Here is an 18,529-nt window from a genome sequence, read left to right as displayed (position 1 = left end):
TCAAGACACTAAAGATATATCATTCTATGAGGAACTTCCACAGCCTAAGGGGAAGCAATGAGCTACCATCTGATGAAAGTCACAGTAGAATATGGCCCTAATCACAAAAAGACTATTATTCCAATGCTGAAAACAGCCTTTGAAAATTCAAATAAAAATTACTAATTTAAAATTAATATTCATAATTGAAAAAAAACTTTTTCAATTTTATTAATGGATTAAGAGTTTCTTCAAGGTCCTTTGTCTGACCATACTTTAAAAATAGTCTAAAGCCAAAATAAATAGTTGAGAGCCTGAATTTCTAGTAGGGCCTACACCACGCTATAGGAAGAATGCTTAGAACAACTGTATCCTGTTTGGGGCTCCATGCTGCACCACATTCCATTCACATGAGGAAGAGGAGAACAGATGAGCCCTCCTCAAAAAAACATTTTTAAAATAAATCAGCTACAGCTCTCAAACATAACTCAGCTGCTCAAACAAACCATGTTAAAGCTCACATTTAACTGAAAATTCATGGAGTTTATGTCTGCAGTCTGAGTTTCTAACAATCTCCAGTTAACATTTAACAATTCCTTTTCCAACTTAAAAAAAAAAATCATGCTCATTAACTACAAAAATCTGATATAAAATTCACTAAAGGAAAATACTGAACCAGAAAACTAAGCAACATGTTAGAAGTCAAGGTTTAGTCTACGGGAAAAAAAAAAAAAGACTGGAGTGACTTGAAAGAACAAAGTCCAAATTCCCACCCAAGCAGGTCTATTGAAAAACACGATACTGTTAGAAAACAAGTTGGGGGTGGGGACTGGAATACACCACACAAAAAAACCCTCACAAAATAAATACCCCCACTTCCCTTAAAACACTATATTCTGAAAACCCTAATCTGAAACATTTCTGCTGTAATACTTTAAACAATTAAACTCTAGTTTTTAATCTTTTTACAGTGTTATGAAATTACTACACACACAATCCTTTCTGAACAAATGAAAAGAGTTAAAATTTCTTAAAACTAAGAACACTAACGCTAGATCAATAAAAGGCAGTGACCTTAATTCCTAAGGCTGAGAAGTAAAACCAAATGTAAATTAAGACAAAAGAAAAAGGAAGCAGAAAAATACAAACCGTACTTTGTTCTTTAGAATTTTAAAATATCTTAAAATCTCAGAAATCCACGACACAGCTTTAAAGGTCAAGAAGTAGCTGACATTTCCATTTCACTCTTGAGCAGTATTTTTTATCTAGCCTAAATACTTCTTTAGTCTTCAAAAATCACAGGCAAATGGCCCTCAAACCAAGCATTTCTGAGCTCACTTGCAGCGTCGTCATTGTATAGGAAGAAAAGCCAAGACCACAAAACGAAGCAGAGCTGTAACCTAACAAGTCTCCGACGAGCAAATGACGATTTTCTGTCTGCTCTGGCTCAGCCTGGCAGTGATGAGGATTACAACTCGCTCTTTGTCATCAGCACTGTGGTGTTAACGACTAAGAAATCCTGCAGCTGAAGCACTACTGCATCCTCCGATCTGGGTCAGGATAATTTCTCCCGAGGTCGCTTACATAACCAGTGAGATACTCCAAATAGAGAGAACAGCCATCCATCAGCTAGAGAAAGCCTTCCCCACTGTACTCTGTCTGCGTGGAAACACACTGCAGTAGCTTCCAACAGAGCAGACACCCAAATGAGAAAGACTACTTGGCTTAGGGCACACTGAGAGAAGGGAAGAGGCGGTGCTCTGTAAACTGTAACTAATCCCCCGTCACAGGTGCTGATGGAGTCACTTCCAGCACGAGTCACATTACTGGTGATTACTCATTTGGCTGTGGCCATAGAGACTGGCTCATAATTTTAACAACAGACAAAGACAGACTAGTGGTGAGACTGAGACCTCAAGTTTACTGTCTCTTTCAATAAAGCAAATACAAATACAAAGTTTTTGCTTTCCAGATTTACCAAGGTGAGAAAGTACAGAAAACAAATAATACGTAAATATCTCTCAAGTTGGCAAAAATGAAGCATAACTTCCAACTATTGAAAATACTTTGTGTGTTTTAAAGTCCTTATTTTAGTTTAATCATTTGTCCCTAAAAATACACTGATATAAAAAAAAAAACTCAGGAAAAAAACACTTAAAAGCATTTTTAGAGTAACAGTCCAAATGAAATAAAATGACATAACCACAACACTTTACTCAAAAGAAAAACTGGTGATATTTATTTTGGCAGATTTAAAAAAATACTCCTGAAACAATTTTATTCTTCAAAAAAAATTTAATCTACACAATTCAGTTATAAAAAAATCTATAATTTGAAAGCATAAAATGTATTTTTCTGATGTGTTACCTAACATAAGCTTGTAACTCCTTTCTAACCTCAAGAGTTGTGTTGTCCAATATGGTGGCCACTAGCTACACATGGGTACTGAGCACCTGAAATGAGATTAGTCTAGATTTAAATGTGTGTTGTATGTATAATATATGCACTGAATATGAAAAAACAATGCTAGATATCTGTAAGTGTAAGAAAACATTTACCTATTTTTAAATGATGTGAATGGTCTTTTATAAATATGACTCAATGCAGAATCTCAATTTTAATAAACCTAAAAATTCATGTTTTTTTAGTATCACATACACAACCAATTCATCAAATCATTTCAGAGAAAAACTTCCAACCACCAGCCAATGCCCTGTCTCTCTATACCTATTCCAGATGTATCAGTTTCATTTCACAGAAACATCAGGTTAACCACTGAAAAGATATTTTCAACTTAGTATATGATGGACTGTATCTACAAAAATCTCAATCTTTTTATTTGTTCTAAGGATGAAAGAGATGGATAATGATTATTCTAAGAATGTTAGTAAGATATAGCTTTAGAACACTGATGGTACTAAAATGTAACTTTAGAACAAATATTTTTAAAAATAATAACTCAAGTGAATATTACATCATACACACCATTTCAATAATTCATTCATAATCACTTCAGACATGAGTGTAAAACATATATGGAAATAAAAGAATTCACAATGTAATATACAAAAGAAAAAAACAACTGGGTCAATATGGCAGCTTTATTCTAACCCCCAAACAACAAAGAAAACAAAGAAACATCAAATGCTTGATGCAGGATATTATATTATGAAACAGCACATTTTCAGTACATTCTACACTACATTTCTATAATTTATTGTACATTAGAGAGTTTAATATTTCACAGGATTCATCTTACAAGCTCACATAAATTCAAGTATGACTATATGATATACACTTAAAAACAGCTGTCTTTGTTCCTCAAGTACTATCAGTCCCCTACAGAATCAAACAGCAAATAGAACTACACTTAGCTAACAATCCAAATGCCACAATATTTATATATTCCTAGTGACACAGAATGCAGTAATTTTTTAAAAATCAAAATAAGTAATATCAATAAAGAAAAAACATTCATTTTTATTTCATACTACATCATGGTTGAATTAAAATTCTTCTCAGGGCGCCTGGGTGGCTCAGTCGTTAAGCGTCTGCCTTCGGCTCAGGTCATGATCCCAGGGTCCTGGGATCAAGCCCCGCATCGGGCTCCCTGCTCCGCGGGAAGCCTGCTTCTCCCTCTCCCACTCCCCCTGCTTGTGTTCCCTCTCTCGCTGTGTCTCTCTGTCAAATAAATAAATAAAATCTTAAAAAATAAAATAAAATAAAATTCTTCTCCATTATTATAAAGAAATACTATATAGGGGCACCTGGGTGGCTCAGTCAGTTAAGTGTCTGCCTTTAGGTCAGGTCATGATCCCAGCGTCCTGGGATCAAGCCCCATGGCTGGCTCCCAGCACAGCGGGGAGCCTGATTCTCCTTCTCCCTCTGCTACTTCCTTGTGTTCTCTCTCTCTCAAATAAATTAAATTAAATTAAATTAAATTATTAAAATAAAAAAGAAATACTTATATAGTCAATTCTTAATGAAAATGAGGAGAGCACAAAGATGGAACTAGTTGAAAGCCATAAATACCCTTTTTAATATTTATTTCATAAATTGAGCTTCACAAATACTTTTTAAATATTTCCTTTTTTTTTTTTTTAAAGATTTTATTTATTTATTTGACAGAGAGAGACACAGTGAGAGAGGGAACACAAGCAGGGGGAGTGGGAGAGGGAGAAGCAGGCTCCCCGCAGAGCAGGGAGCCCGATGCGGGACTCAATCCCAGGACCCCGGGATCATGACCTGAGCCGAAGGCAGTCGCTTAACCGACTGAGCAACCCAGGCGCCCCTTTTTAAATATTTCTAAAAAATTTTAAAAATATATGAATGTGAGTCTGGTCTGGTACTCTGGTAAATTTCTAATACAAATAAAAACTGAAATAACAATATAGAGAACCCACTTGGTAGCAAACATAGTAAGTTGCTCAGCTTTTACATCAAGTCTCCTTAATTCTCTCTTGTTCTTACAACTCCTTAGGGATGGTAGATACCACCTTTCAGACAGCAAAAAGCACCATTTTGAGAGCAAAATTTTAGTCCTTTAGACTGGTTGTTCTTATGGCTTATAATTTAATGGATTAAGGAAGCAAGTTGAATAGTTACTGTTAATTTTTCTTTTCTTTCCCTTTCTCTTTCTTTTTATTGGCGGGGGGGGGGGGAGCGGGGGTTGGGTGAGGGTAGGGGGTAAAAAGTCTTTTCTGGCAGCTAAACCAGGCTAGAGGAAGAGGAAACTACTCCAGTTACTGCCCTGAAATACACATCTCTGACTTCCTTCCTTTTTAGCTGGTTTCTAGGTTACAAGCTGAATAAATCAACAGAGGTGAGAAAGTAAACAGAGGCTAAAAGGAAAGCAACACGGTATGGCTAGCTAAAGAAAATCTGTTTCTTCCAATAATGTAAGAACCTTACATGTGCAATTAAGAGTTAAAATAAATGAGCATTTTGGTTCCATTTATCTTGGGCCATGAAAGAAAGAAATTCATCTTTAAAGATACAGAAGCCTAAAGAAACAAGTGATTTCTCCAAGTACACAGATTTTACAAAAAAAACCAAAAGCCTCTAAGTTCAATGGCTTAGGACTTTAAATATTTTTGTAGACATAAAGTTAAGAAAAGAGGATGAACAATAGTAGTTCAGAGGATTTCAACGTGATATGGCCCTATGTGAAGGCTAACTAGATTCAGGAAAATATTTTTTCAATATGCTCTATTAACCTGTAATCTATGAAAATATACAATCAAACACGTGTAACTACTGTATTGTGGTTATGTCCAAAGGATTAACTTCTTCACAAAAATGAATCTGTGCAGAACCTCCAGGGACTGCAAAGATTGTGTAGCACTGTTTCCTACTTTGAATAGACTATGAGTTCTACAAGGATTTCCAGATGACATGAATCTTGCAGATTTTTTTTTTTTTTTTTTTTTTTTTAATCTTGCAGATTTTTAAAACTTTCTTACGTCCTTCAAGCTTGCAGCACATTCATTCAACCAACAGGTATGGGTTGTCTTTTATGTAGTAAGCACTATGCTTGGCCTGGGGATACAATGGTGAGGAAAAACCACTAAATTCCTACCCTAGCATACATTCCACACTTTTAGTAGGAAACAGATACTCCAATTATCATAGAAATACAAAATTACACCTTGTTAAGAACTCAATTAATAATTGGAGAATTAGTGTTCCTTTCCCTCCTTTCTTCACTATATCTTTGATATCACACTCCGTCATCAGAGGAGGGGAATACAACAGAATGTGTCCATTCTTTAAACCTTGCAGATTTTAATGATACATAGTTGAGCTAAGAAAAATCACTACTGAGGATACTAAAACAACATAAAAACACTTTATGCGAATAGACCCTATTTTTCAATAAGCATACAGCTGAATTCAGTTTCCTTTGTTTTATTTTCTCCTTCTAGGCTTTCTTAATACTAATAAGGCACATACTCTACTCTAGAGTAGTTCTCAGTTTGTCAGCTCTACGTCTTCTCTTTCAGAATCTCCCTGATTAGATAGACTTCTTTCCTCCCAGTATTATGAGGTTCCATTTACTCTTCTGTCACTAAAAGTTTGCAGGTGCGTGCCATTAAGATAACCAATTTTTCTTTCTATAAATAAATAATTTGAAACTGTATATTTAGACCTGTATTTTATACCATTATTAGGACATTATCATTCTTATATCCTGTCACCACATAAAGCCAAACAGGACTAGAATTAAATGCTTAACCTTTCCTAAGTTATCGACACATCTTTCAAAACTACTATAAGTACTATCACTACTTACTTTAGATATAAATACCTCAAAATTCATTAATAAAGTGATATTTGATAATTTACTTTGTTTCCCTTGCTCATATAATATTCTGAATACCTGATATTTTCCTTTACAACTCTGTCAATAGTGAAAATGTAATTTTTAAATAAATTATTCCGTAACTTTAATCTGACCTCAGTGAAAGTACCAATAATATTTTGGAACTAGAAAAATCAATTTTATGGGGGCACTTGGGTGGCTTGTCAGTTAAGTGTCTGCCTTTGGCTCAGGTCTTGTTCCCAGGGTCCTGGGATCAAGCCCCATATCAGGTTCCTTGCTCAGCAGGTGCCTCCTTCTCCCTTTCTCTCTCCTTCTGTGTGCTCTCTCTCTCAAATAAATAAATTAATTTTAAAAAAAGAAAAATCAATTTTATGGAAAAGCAAATATAATAAGCAAAGTTCTAAAAAGAAAGAAAAAGAAAAAAAAAATCAATGACAGGGAACTAGCCTAACAGATACTACATTTCAATGCCCCAAATAATACAACAGAGTGAAACTGGAGCATGAATCAACAGTCATCAATGAATAGTTTAGAAAGTCCCTAAATAACATCAGATAACTATGAGCATTTAGTGTAAAATAAAGGTGGATTTTCATATCATAGGGGGAAAAAAAGAGAATGAGAAAAAACTGAATAATTCTTTTAAAAAGGGAAATGGAACTTTAGAGAGTAATAATTTAATTTTTACAGATGAAGAAACTGACACTCAAATAGAATAAGTGACTGAATTTTCTTGTCCAAAACCTTGTTTATAGAAGCCCTGGGACTAGAACCTGGATTTCCTAACTCAAAGCTGAGTGATTTTTACATTTTAGGATGGCGTGAAAGAACTGTATTGTTTTCATGCTTGTTGGCATGAGGTGGCAAAGAGCAAAGTGTTTTGCCATCTGCCGAATAAAACTTTAAATTTTGAACATAAAATGGAGGAAAATGAAACCAGTCTAGAACAAACTACAAAATCATATACCTGAGGAAAAAAGGGTAAAACATAATAATGTATACATTTTTAATATGCTTTAATAACACTTACGTCACCTTTCAGAAAGAAGAAATAAGAAATAACACTTATGTCACCTTTCAGAAAGAAAAAGCAACTCAACATGAAAGGGTTTTTAAGGCTGTGTTCATTAAAAAGAACACTTGGGAAGATGATAAACCATTAATGGTTAAAAAGAAAAGGAAAGTTTAAGTCCTATTTTGTTATTGTTATTTCTGTCAAGGAAATTATTTTTAATATGGCAAGTGTAAACTAGAGATTAAAAAGAAACTAAACGGTAAAGGATAGTAGAGGATCTTTTTTAAGAAACCAAATCAGGGACACCTGGGTGGCTCAGTCCTTAAGCGTCTGCCTTCAGCTCAGGTCATAATCCCAGGGTCCTGGGATCGAGCCCCGCGTAGGGCTCCCTGCTCAGTGGGGAGTCTGCTTCTCCCTCTCCCACTCCCCCTGCTTGTGTTCCCTCTCTCGCTGTGTCTCTCTGTCAAATAAATAAATAAATAGATAAATCTTAAAAAAAAAAAGCAAAATTAGTTTTCCTTATAAATAACATAATTAGAGATAATGTGGAAAACCAAGAAACGGGTAAAAAGGATCCCCTGATTTTAACAATTTACTCAGCCAGTCGAGAAGTAACTGGCTCAGTCATTTTAAGTGTCTGCCTTCTCCCTTTGGCTCAGTCATGAACTCAAGGTCCTGGGATCCAGCCTCCCATCAGGCTTCCTGCTTGACAGGGAGTCTACTTCTCCCTCTCTCTCCGCCCTCCTCACCCCCTCACCTGTGCTGTCTCAAATAAATAAAATCTTAAAAAAAAAAGCAATCTGACTTTTAGCGCCTTTTTTTCACAAGTATATTTGTTACCAAATTTCAAGAAAAAATTGAAAATGAGCAGCTTATAAATTGTATCTTAAAACTCATTTTATTACATTGCCATTATTTTAAATAGCTACCTAATAAAAACCAAGTAAATAAGCACTGAATTTTATTACGCATTTTCTTAGTGCTAGATATATTGACCTTTTTTCACTTTTTTATTATTACAAATAACAGGAACATCGTCATGCTTTTATTAACTAAAAACCCAAGTTTAGATGGGTTCAAATAAATTACATGTTAGCATATTAACTTGATAGATATAAATTCAGAGCCATTACTGATAGTCTTTGAAAACACAAATCAAGGCATTATCAAGATATTACAGACAGGCATTTATTGATATTTATAAAGGAGGAAAGGGGCAATTCGGAAACAAATTGCATGCTGGTAAACTTGAACTCCAGCAAAACTCCAAGATGGATAATTAGAATCATGAAAAAAACTAATACACAGTGATTACTAAGAACCAAATATACTCACTGAGAGTAATTTTAATTAAAATAATTTTATTTTAATAAACACAAAGGTTACTTTCAACAAGACAGCCTGCAATAGGAAAGTCAATGAAATATGCGCTGGATGACAGTTTTTGATGCATCTGAAGCTGGTTAAAGAAATGCTAAATAACAGTACCGTTTTTAACCTATACATTTAACCTGTACCTGTACTGCTTCTAAATTTTATCTTTTGTCTTATACACTATCACATGAAGGCCATCTTTATTTGCGAATTAATAAATGCCAGAACAATTCAAAAAGAGAGGCAATAGTCCCTTGAGATCTTGCACTGGTCATACTAACTCTGAATATCTTGTTCAATTTGGGGAATCATAATATGAGAAACAATTACAAACTGAGATGTGTCAAAGACATTTAAAAATCATGGATTATTAGGAGCATTTAAAGGAATGGAGAATGGCCGGGAGAAGAGGAGAAGGACAAATAATTATTTACAATTATTTAAAGTGTTACATAATTTGGAAAGGACTTATAAGTAAAATTTCAAAGGCCAATTCTAGCTCAGCACAAAGAATTAAAAAATGTCTAATAATTAAACATTACCATATCAAATCCGATTTACTCATGAAGTACTGAGCATCCAATAACTAGAAGCAATTAAGAAAAATCTGGATGAACATTTGACAAGTCTGTCATTGAAGGATCCCATTTCTCGCTTTGGCAAGGAGTGATTTTTAAAATATTAAAGATTCTTTCAAATTCTAAGATTCTAATACTGTCTTCTTTAAGCCATTTACTTCACGTTTATGAGCAAAGTTAAGATAAGGAAGATTAAATCAAACTTTTCATAAACACTGCTTCTACTTTTGCATATATGAAAGCATAAAAGGAATCCTGCTGAATGTTCATGTATTATTCAGATAAGGTGGCAGAATTAAAAGTAAAAAGTAACTTCTCCCATATCAGAATAAATTAAGTTAACCAAGGTTTGTTCCATTGGGCAGAAATAAAACTACATAGGAGACTTCTGTGGTATGGGATTTCTGTAGTCCACAGATCCTTTATCTCTTAGGATAAAAAAGCAAATGTAGTTTTGTGGGAATTAGAAATATTACAAAATTAAATCAACCCAACCATAAATGCAAAGCATGTGTTAAAAGGATAATAATAAAAAATCACAGGAGAAATTCAAAGTTAAGCTAAAAGAAAATATGTCTTACAGTCTTGAATCCTGACAAGCATACCATCCTCAGAAAGTAAGGTATATATACTAATATGTTTGCATATAACTGATTTCCTGGACTCTTTGTTCTAAAACTAATTTAAAAATGTGTATTTTCCAATTTTCTTAATCATTTCACTGTTGTACTTTTGGAAACCTGAATAGAATATCTATTTCTTTACTGGTTTTGTTCATTTCCGTATGGCAAACATCTGTTTCTTGTGCAGCACAAGTTAACAAGGTTCTACAATTATTTCCCCATTACCTCCTTGTTTGTCAAAAACTCTGATGATGTCAGCAACAATCTGGAAGCTGAATTTTTCAACTAATAGGGGGATTCACAATTTCCATTAAGTATGATATGGTAATTATTTTACTTATTTAAAAAATTATTGCTTTTTAGGTGGTGATGATCATGTATGCTAAGTACCACTTAGATTTAAAATATGGGTAATATCAAAATTATCCAAGTTTCTTTTATTTTTTTAAAGATTTTATTTATTTATTTGAGAAAAAGAGAATGCAAGCGAGAGCACAAGGTGGGGGGAAGGGGCAGAGGGAGAGGGACAAGCAGACTCCCGCTAAGTGGAGAGCCTGATGCGGGGCTCAAGCCCAACACCCTGGGATCATGACCTAAGCAGAAGGCAGCCACTTAACTGACTGAGCCACCCAGGTGCCCCAAAATTACCCAAGTTTCAACCATATTTCTTTAATTATCGTTAATTTATGCCACCATTTTGACAGTCATGATATATCAAAATACTGTGATGCAAATTAAAAAAACTAAAATGAAAGAGAAAACTTTACATAAAGACTTTCATACTGAAGTGTTTTCTTTCAATTATCAACAAATTAATGATTCATTTAAAATGAACTTTTCTTCTTTTATGACATGTTGTAGTATAATTGAAAGTTATATTATGTGCTCACTTTGGTAGCACATATTCTAAAATTGGAACAAAAGTTATATTGCAAATGAGTACAGAGAAGATGTAATCTCATGTCAATAACCACTAATACGATTTTGATACACTTCCTTTAAACAAAGTCCCTCCCCTCTAAAGCTCTAAGTTTTCTTAATTCAGATCAGTTCCTGTTTCACTGAGGACTCTCCCTCTAAAGGATGAGGCTACAAAAAATCCCAAGACTAACTGGGAAGAAAATGTTGAGGCCCTCTAGTGATGTCCAGAAGCCTTGCTTAAGTTTATGTCTGTAGAGAGAAGAAAGTTTCAAAATTAGACTCTTCATGGATAATGAAGATTCCTTCCAGGATCTTAGTTTCCTTCAAAGTTTCAGACAGCCTGGAAGCAGTCTGTGCAAATAAACTTTGGAACTCCTGTGGATTTAGTACTGCTTTATAGCTTTTCAAACAGTTGCTTTTTCCTTGGGGATTTGAAAGCTTCACTGCACTGATAACCTAACCACCTGCTACAGGAGATTCTTAAAGTAGAACAAGTTATCCTAATTTCAGGATTCCTTAGGATTATACTTCCTGCTTCCCGTCACATTTAGGTCAATTTATATTTCAATGTTTTAACTTTGAACTATATTCTACCTGGCCCTGGAGAACATGAGCATACTTTATTTTTACTTTTTTGAAAGATTTTATTTATTTGAGAGAGAGAACGTGTGCATGCACATGAGTGGGGGGGAGGGAAAGGGGGACAAGCAAATTCCCTACTGAGCGGGGAGTCCAACTCAGGGCTTGATCCCAAGACTCTGAAATCAAGACCTGAGCCAAAGTCAGATGCTTAACCCAATGAGCCACCAGGCACCTCGAGCATACTTTAAAAAGTTACATTATTTATTTATTTTTATTGATTTTTTTTAAAGATTTTTATTTATTTGACAGAAAGACATAGCAAGAGAGGGAACACAAGCAGGGGGAGTGGGAGAGCGAGAAGCAGGCTACCCGCCAAGCAGGGAGCCCAATGCGGGGCTTGATCCCAGGACTCTGGGATCATGACCTGAGCCAAAGACAGACGTTTAATGACTGAGCCACCCAGGTGCCCCAAAAGTTACATTATTTAAAGAAAAAGAACAGTTTAAGTGGTCATGGAACTATGAAGTTTTCTACTCTCATAGGAAAAAATGCTACATAGAAAAGCAATTGTTTATGAAACCGGTTCATCAATGAGTGGGTCAACTAAAAATGCCTGTATACTTTCCATTGCCACTTTCTTTGCCAGAAAGCAGTTTTCTTTACCATTCTCTTACAGTGGTACACTAGATGGAGCTTTGTTATGATGCATTATGTTTATTACTATATTAATTGGTTAGAAATTCTGAAAGGTTCCCTTTGCTTCCAGAGCTTGATGCTGAAGGCACAGAGTGGTGTTAGCAAAGTCCTAGAATAGTGGTTCTCAATGGGTAGCCCCTTGTCCAACAGCATCAGCAATAACAAGCAACCAGTTAAAAACACACATTATCAGGCTCCACCCCGCACTACCTGAATTAGAAATTCCAGGGGTGGGGTCTAGCAATCTGTATTGTAACAAGTCTTTGAGTAATTCTGAAGCACTGTAAAATTTGAGACCCAGTGATTTAATGCAAGTGCTTTTTGTTTTTTAAATGAGAGAGAGAGAGAAAGGCAGAGGGAGAGAAGAGAGAGAATCTTAAGCAGGATCCAAGCTCAGCATGGAGGCGGGCTCGATCTCACGACCCTGAGGATCATGACCTGAGATGAAATCAAGAGTCGGACACTTAACCGACTGAGCCACCCAAGTGCCCCAAAGCAAGTGTTCTTAAACTTTTTGGAGTCAAGGAACTCTCAGAGTCTGATGAAAGCTATAGCTCCCTCAGAAACATGAAAATACATAATTTTGCATCACAATTTCAGGGGTTTCCAAGATCATCCGGAGAACCTAAGAATATACATTTCTAAGCTTTAACACTAATGAGCTACTGAAACAAAAACTCTGAGGATGGGGTACTGTACTTGTAAACATTTTTAAAACTTCATTTTTTAAATCTTTCCCCTGCTGTCTCAACATCCCCACAAACAAGCTCTAATTATCCTATCCAGGTGACCAGGTGCACCAGGATGATAAGGTTGGCCCCTGGCCCACAAGTTCTCCTTCCTGCCCTCCCCTGACTGTGGCCTAGTAACAACATTCAAACACACCAATGAAATCCCCTTGCTCCTTTTCTTGTGTACTCCAACCTGACACACCAACAAAGGCACTAACCCACAGGTCCTTGTATTCTCCGCTTGGCTACACACCTACTTGGTTGAACCTACTCCCTTCTGGCACAAAGTGACTTTATCTCTCTAGGACCTATGAGTATAATAAACTTTGTTTTCCTGTGCCTCTCCTATGGTTTCCTCTTACGCCTGCACCTGACTGAACATCACATAAGAGAACACAGGACAAGCCCAGGAATCCTTAGTTCTAAAATGCTAAGTTAAATCTGAGGTTCGGTCAGCTTTGGGAACCACGAATCATGGTTGAGAACACCTGGCCAACAGTGACTATATCTCAGGATAGAATGCCCCAGGCCAGGTCTCAGACATTCTCATGATAGATCAGATCAGTCTCCTTGTCAGTTTGCTAACTTAACCTCCTACTTTCTCAGGAAGCACAGGATCTTTAAATAGCTTACATTGGAAAGCTGTTCCTTCTCAATGTGGGGATATATGAGCCATGCAGAGATCAATTTCACTCATCAGGTTTTCAGATTCAAGTAACCTAGGGCTAGGAGAGGCTAAACTCTTTCAAATTATGCAGAGAGATAACTATTTAAAGAAGCCTTCCCTTCCTAAAAATATCAAGCAGTTAAAGCAGCAGGCTTAGAAAGTGGCAATGCTGCTTCCCTAGATTACACGGAAAGAGAAAACACAGCCCAAACAGTAAACAATATAACCACAAAGGTAGTTTCCTCTTGATGCTTAAAAAAGATGAGGTTTCCAATCATTGCTGTTCCCTTTCTACTCATAGTAGGAGGAACAAAGAGGAAGTGCCTCAAGAGAAGATATGAAGAGCCAGAAGTATAGTTAATCATTCAACAAAAGATTTCAAAGCTGATTAAAATTGCCTGTGAAGCAAAAAAAAAATTTCCCAAGTCACATGAACTATGAACTCAGAATGACCTGGCTCAAGACTGTGGCCCAAGGAGCTGAAGGCCCAAAATTACACCATGAATGTTTCTATCACATATGATCAATTGTAGCTATTTTGGGGTGTGGGGTAGGGGTGGAGACTAAGGTTAAGTGTCCTATCCTGACATCTAGAATTAGAAAATACACATGACGTTATAATTAAGGTGCTCATCTTTCAAAAAATACATTCAAAATGTTACTCATTTTGATACATAAAGCATAAAACATCTACTACTCGTGAATCAAACTCTCCAAGTACACGTTTTGATAACTACAAGTTCATGGCCATTTATTACTCATTACTTAACGAACATTTGTGAAGCACCTATAAGGTGCTACCTACTCACTATGCATGGTATTAAACATAGGAAAGTAAGAATTACCAATATTTTATTTTCCCTGGTACTTACCTAGATAACAAAGGAACTGCTCTTACACAATGAAATTTAACAAGAGTAAATGTTAAATCTCTAGTTTTAGGTTCCAAAAAGCTACTACTTAAGTATGGTGCAACACACACTCCCACCCCACCCCTCACAAGCACACATTAGTATAATATGTGGTAAAACTTGCTTGGCAGCTTTGGATGCAAAAAAGGATTAGGAAGTTTTATTCAGTCTACAAATATTCACTGGAACATCTACAATGTGTTAAGCATTGTCCCAGAGATTTTGGATGATGTAAAGATGAGGCTAAACAGAAACTCATTATGAGGCAAGAATGTACTGTGGTGTGAATGCTAAAAATGCTATTATAGAGTGTTCCAAATATGTTAAGTAACAGTCTCAATATATTGAGATCACTTCACATGAAAATTACAGGCATCCCATTCAGAAAGACATTCACATTAGAATATAAACAAAAACAGGTGATCTGGATAGTGGAAGTTCTGTCTATAATCAAGTCGTATTAATATTGGTTAAAGGAATTGGAAATGTTTAGCCTAAGGTCTTTACTATACTTTTATAGGAAAAAATTAACATACTGTGTTCTAGAGCAGAGGATCTTAACCTGGGTTAAAAAAAAGAAAAAGAAAAAGAAAAGCAAGCAAGAAAGAAAAGCGAAAGCCTTCATGGAGTCCAGAAAGTCCTTGAAATTATTTATAAAAATTTGTGAATACAAGCATTTTTTTCCCCTGGAAAAAGGGTTATTGATAGTTTCTATTAGATTTTCAAAGGAGTCCCTGATGCAACGGATCTAAGAACTGGTGCCTAAAAAATAAACTAGGTCCTCTAATGGAAGTTACATAGAACCACATTTTGGTCCAATGTTAGGAAAAGCTTTGTAACAATTTAAGCTGCCCAGTAATGGAATGAGCTACTTTATAATGCAGTAATATCTCAGAAAGAAAGCATTTATGCAGAGGGTGTTTATTTATATAGGATACCAGGGTATAAGACATTGTAGGTACACTTTCAAATCTGTCAGGGCTTTAATTTGAAAAAATATTTGTTTTGAAATTCTAAATCACTTAAGAACATAAGAGTTTTCAACATTTGTCAAAAGTGTATTAGAGGCTAAAATCACTGTTATGTAAGAATTTTTACTTATGGGTAGGAGGTATATGACATAACAAACAGCTGTAAATGTATGTTGTATTTTTTGGGTAATATCCAATTCTGTTCTAGCTAACAACAACAACAAATGGAAAACACGAAACTCATAAGATGTGGTTAGTATAGACAGCAAGCACCCAGGGTGGCATAGTAGACACAAAAAAAGAACAGACAGAAAGAGAATATACGGAAACACCAAGTATATCTAATCATTAAGCTCAGATGTCACCCCTAAATGGTCATTCATTGATGATTCCCATTATGGCCTTATACAACCTCTGCCAAAAATGTAAAAGATGAAAGGCATGGCTGCTCAGCAGGTCTTTGGCAAATAACACTTGTGACCAGCCTTACTTACTCCTGCAAAAATAAGCATGTATTGATTCCAGGCCCCTTCCCTTGGCTGAGTTCCCAGGCTCATATCCAACTCTGGTCCTTATAGTTATGTTATCAGCAGGGAAGACTGTGTTGCATAGACAGGACAAAAGAACTTGGTAAGTCTCAGAATTATGTTCCTTTCATCACAACTGTACCATATCCTGAATGTGTTCATCAACTTCATATCCTTCCCTTTCTTTTCAAAATTTTTATCTATCTATCTATCTATCTATCTATCTTTTTTTAAAAAAGTAAGCTCAACACCCAGCTTGGAGTTTGAACTCATGTCCCCAAGATCAAGAGTCACACGCTCTACCAACTGAGCCAGCCAGGGGCCTCTCTTTACAAAGTTTATAATAGATTTTTTCTTTCCTTCCTTCCTTCGTTCCTCCCTCCCTCCCTCCGTCCCTCCCTCCCCTTCCTTCCTTTCTTTTTTAAAGATTTTATTTATTTGAGAGAAAGAAAGAAAGAAAGAGGATGGGGGCGCCAGGAGTTGGGGGCAGAGGCAGAGGGAGAAGCAGACTCCCTGCTGAGCAGGGAGCCCGACTCAGGGTTCGATCCTGAGCCAAAGGCAGATGTTTAACCGACTAAGCCACCAAGGCACCCCAGCTTCTTTCATTTAGTAACATGCATTTAAGGTTCCTCTACATCTCTTCATGGTTTCATATAATATTCCATTGTCTGGATGTACCATATTTTATCCATTCACCTATTGAAGGACACCTTGGTTGCTTCCAAGTTTTGGTAACTATAAATAAAGCTTCTGTAAACATCCAGGGACAGGTTTTTGTATGAACATGTTTTCAACTCATGTGAGCACAACTGCTGCATTATACGGTAAGAGTGTTCAAGTTTTGTAAGAAACTGCCAAACCGTCTTCCAAAGTGTCTGTCTACCCACTTCACTTTACTACCAGCAATGAATCAGAGTTCCTTTTGCTCAGTATCCTTGTCTGCATTTGGTGCTATTAGCGTTTTGGGATTCTTGCCCCCACTCTAGTAGGTATGTAGTGGTATTTCCTTATTTAAATTTGCAATTCTCTTGGGGCGCCTGGGTGGCTCAGTTGGTTCATCAACTGCCTTCGGCTCAGGTCATGATCCTGGAGTCCCAGGATGGAGTCCCGCATCGGGCTCCCAGCTCAGTGGGGAGTCTGCTTCTCCCTCTGACCCTACCCCCTCTTGTGCACTCTCTTTCTCTCAAATAAATAAATCTTAAAAAATAAATAAATTTGCAATTCTCTAATGACATCTGATGTTGAACATCTATTCACATGCATGTTTGCCATCTATAAATCTTTTTTTTAAAGATTTTATTTATTTATTTATTTATTTATTTGACAGAGAGAGAGACAGTGAGAGAGGGAACACAAGCAGGGGGAGTGGGAGAGGGAGAGAGGGAGATACAGGCTTCCCTCGGAGCAGGGAGCCTGATGCGAGTGGGGCTCGATCCCAGGACCCTGGGATCATGACCTGAGACAAAGGCAGATGCTTAACGACTGAGCCACCCAGGCTCCCCTATAAATCTTCTTTGGTGAGATGTCTCTTCAGGACCATTTTTTAATCAGTTGTTTGTTCTCTTATTGTTGAGTTTTAAGAGTTCTTTGTATATTTTCGATGATAGTCTTTAATCAGATATGTACTTTTGCAAACACTTTCTTCCAGTCAGTGGCCTGTCTTCTCATTCTCTTAATCCCCTTACTTGTTGCTATATATTTTAAAACTGATTTAACAACTCTTAATTCCAGTATTTTAACATGATCTGTGGGTCTTTTTGTTGCAGAGCTTCTGGGAGACTTTGTCAGTTAGTGAACATAAAAAGTATATTACATCAGAGTAATTTCCTATATAACACTAGTAAACTTTAGCTCACCTATCAAAAATTCAGAATTAATGAAGTTTAAATCATTGTACTTCTTCTCAGTTCATTCTTTTGGTAGTCATGTAAAAAGGCTTTCATTTGGTTTATTCATAGACGAATGTCATAAGAGAAAACTAAACATTTTCTCTCCTGGAAGACAAGTAATTTACTACCTAATTACTCATTTTCTAGGCACATGATAAAAACTGTTTATGATTTGAAGTAAATAAACAAAACCCACGATGTAAATTCATGGCTAGAAATGTTAACTAAAACAGCAAAAAAACAACTGATGGACAGTAAGAACCTTTAGAAATATTTCTTCTCTCTTTTTAGCAATAGCAGCAATGCTCTGGCTTATAAATTAAGACAATGAGCAGTGCCTTGCTTTTCACGAATAGTGACTAAAGCTCCTTGATGGATGGTATTTGCTATTTATTCATAGTTTAAATAAATGTATTTATAAGTTAAATCCGTTATAATAAAGTTCCAAGAGACTGTACAAATTCCTTAATTCTAAAGTAAATATTATTGCAGCTGATAGTAAAGTTTGTAGGCTACTGGTTGAATATTTAAGAAAAATATTTTGGGGGCGCCTGGGTGGCTCAGATGGTTAAGCGTCTGCCTTCGGCTCAGGTCATGATCCCAGGGTCCTGGGATCGAGCCCCGCATCGGGCTCCTGGCTCAGCGGGGAGCCTGCTTCTCCCTCTCCCTCTGCCTCTCTCCCTGCTCATGCTCTCTCTCGCTCTCTCTCTCTCTCCCTGTATCTCTGTGTCTCAAATGAATAA

At 36.3% G+C, this 18,529-nt stretch overlaps 1 protein-coding gene across 4 annotated transcripts in view; it reads right to left on the bottom strand.

Moving 5' to 3' along the window:
* The window catches only part of JMJD1C (jumonji domain containing 1C), a 325,593-nt gene that overhangs the window by 88,614 nt on the left and 218,450 nt on the right, over positions 1–18,529 (bottom strand). The window contains exon 1 of one of the 4 annotated variants that reach the window (XM_081824176.1): positions 1,129–1,929. The exons of 2 other annotated variants lie outside the window; for them this stretch is intronic. The gene's annotated coding sequence lies outside the window, so the exon portion shown is untranslated. Of the gene's footprint in view, positions 1–1,128; positions 1,930–18,529 lie in introns of those variants that run through there. One more of the 4 variants, XM_031029862.2, reaches the window with a different exon arrangement.

This window comes from Leptonychotes weddellii, chromosome 6 (genome assembly GCF_054177405.1).
Source record: "Leptonychotes weddellii isolate Sample4059 chromosome 6, ASM5417740v2, whole genome shotgun sequence".
NCBI classification, from domain to species: domain Eukaryota; kingdom Metazoa; phylum Chordata; class Mammalia; order Carnivora; family Phocidae; genus Leptonychotes; species Leptonychotes weddellii.
The sequence above is the reverse complement of the archived record's forward strand: the minus strand, read 5'-3'. Positions and strand labels throughout refer to the sequence as shown.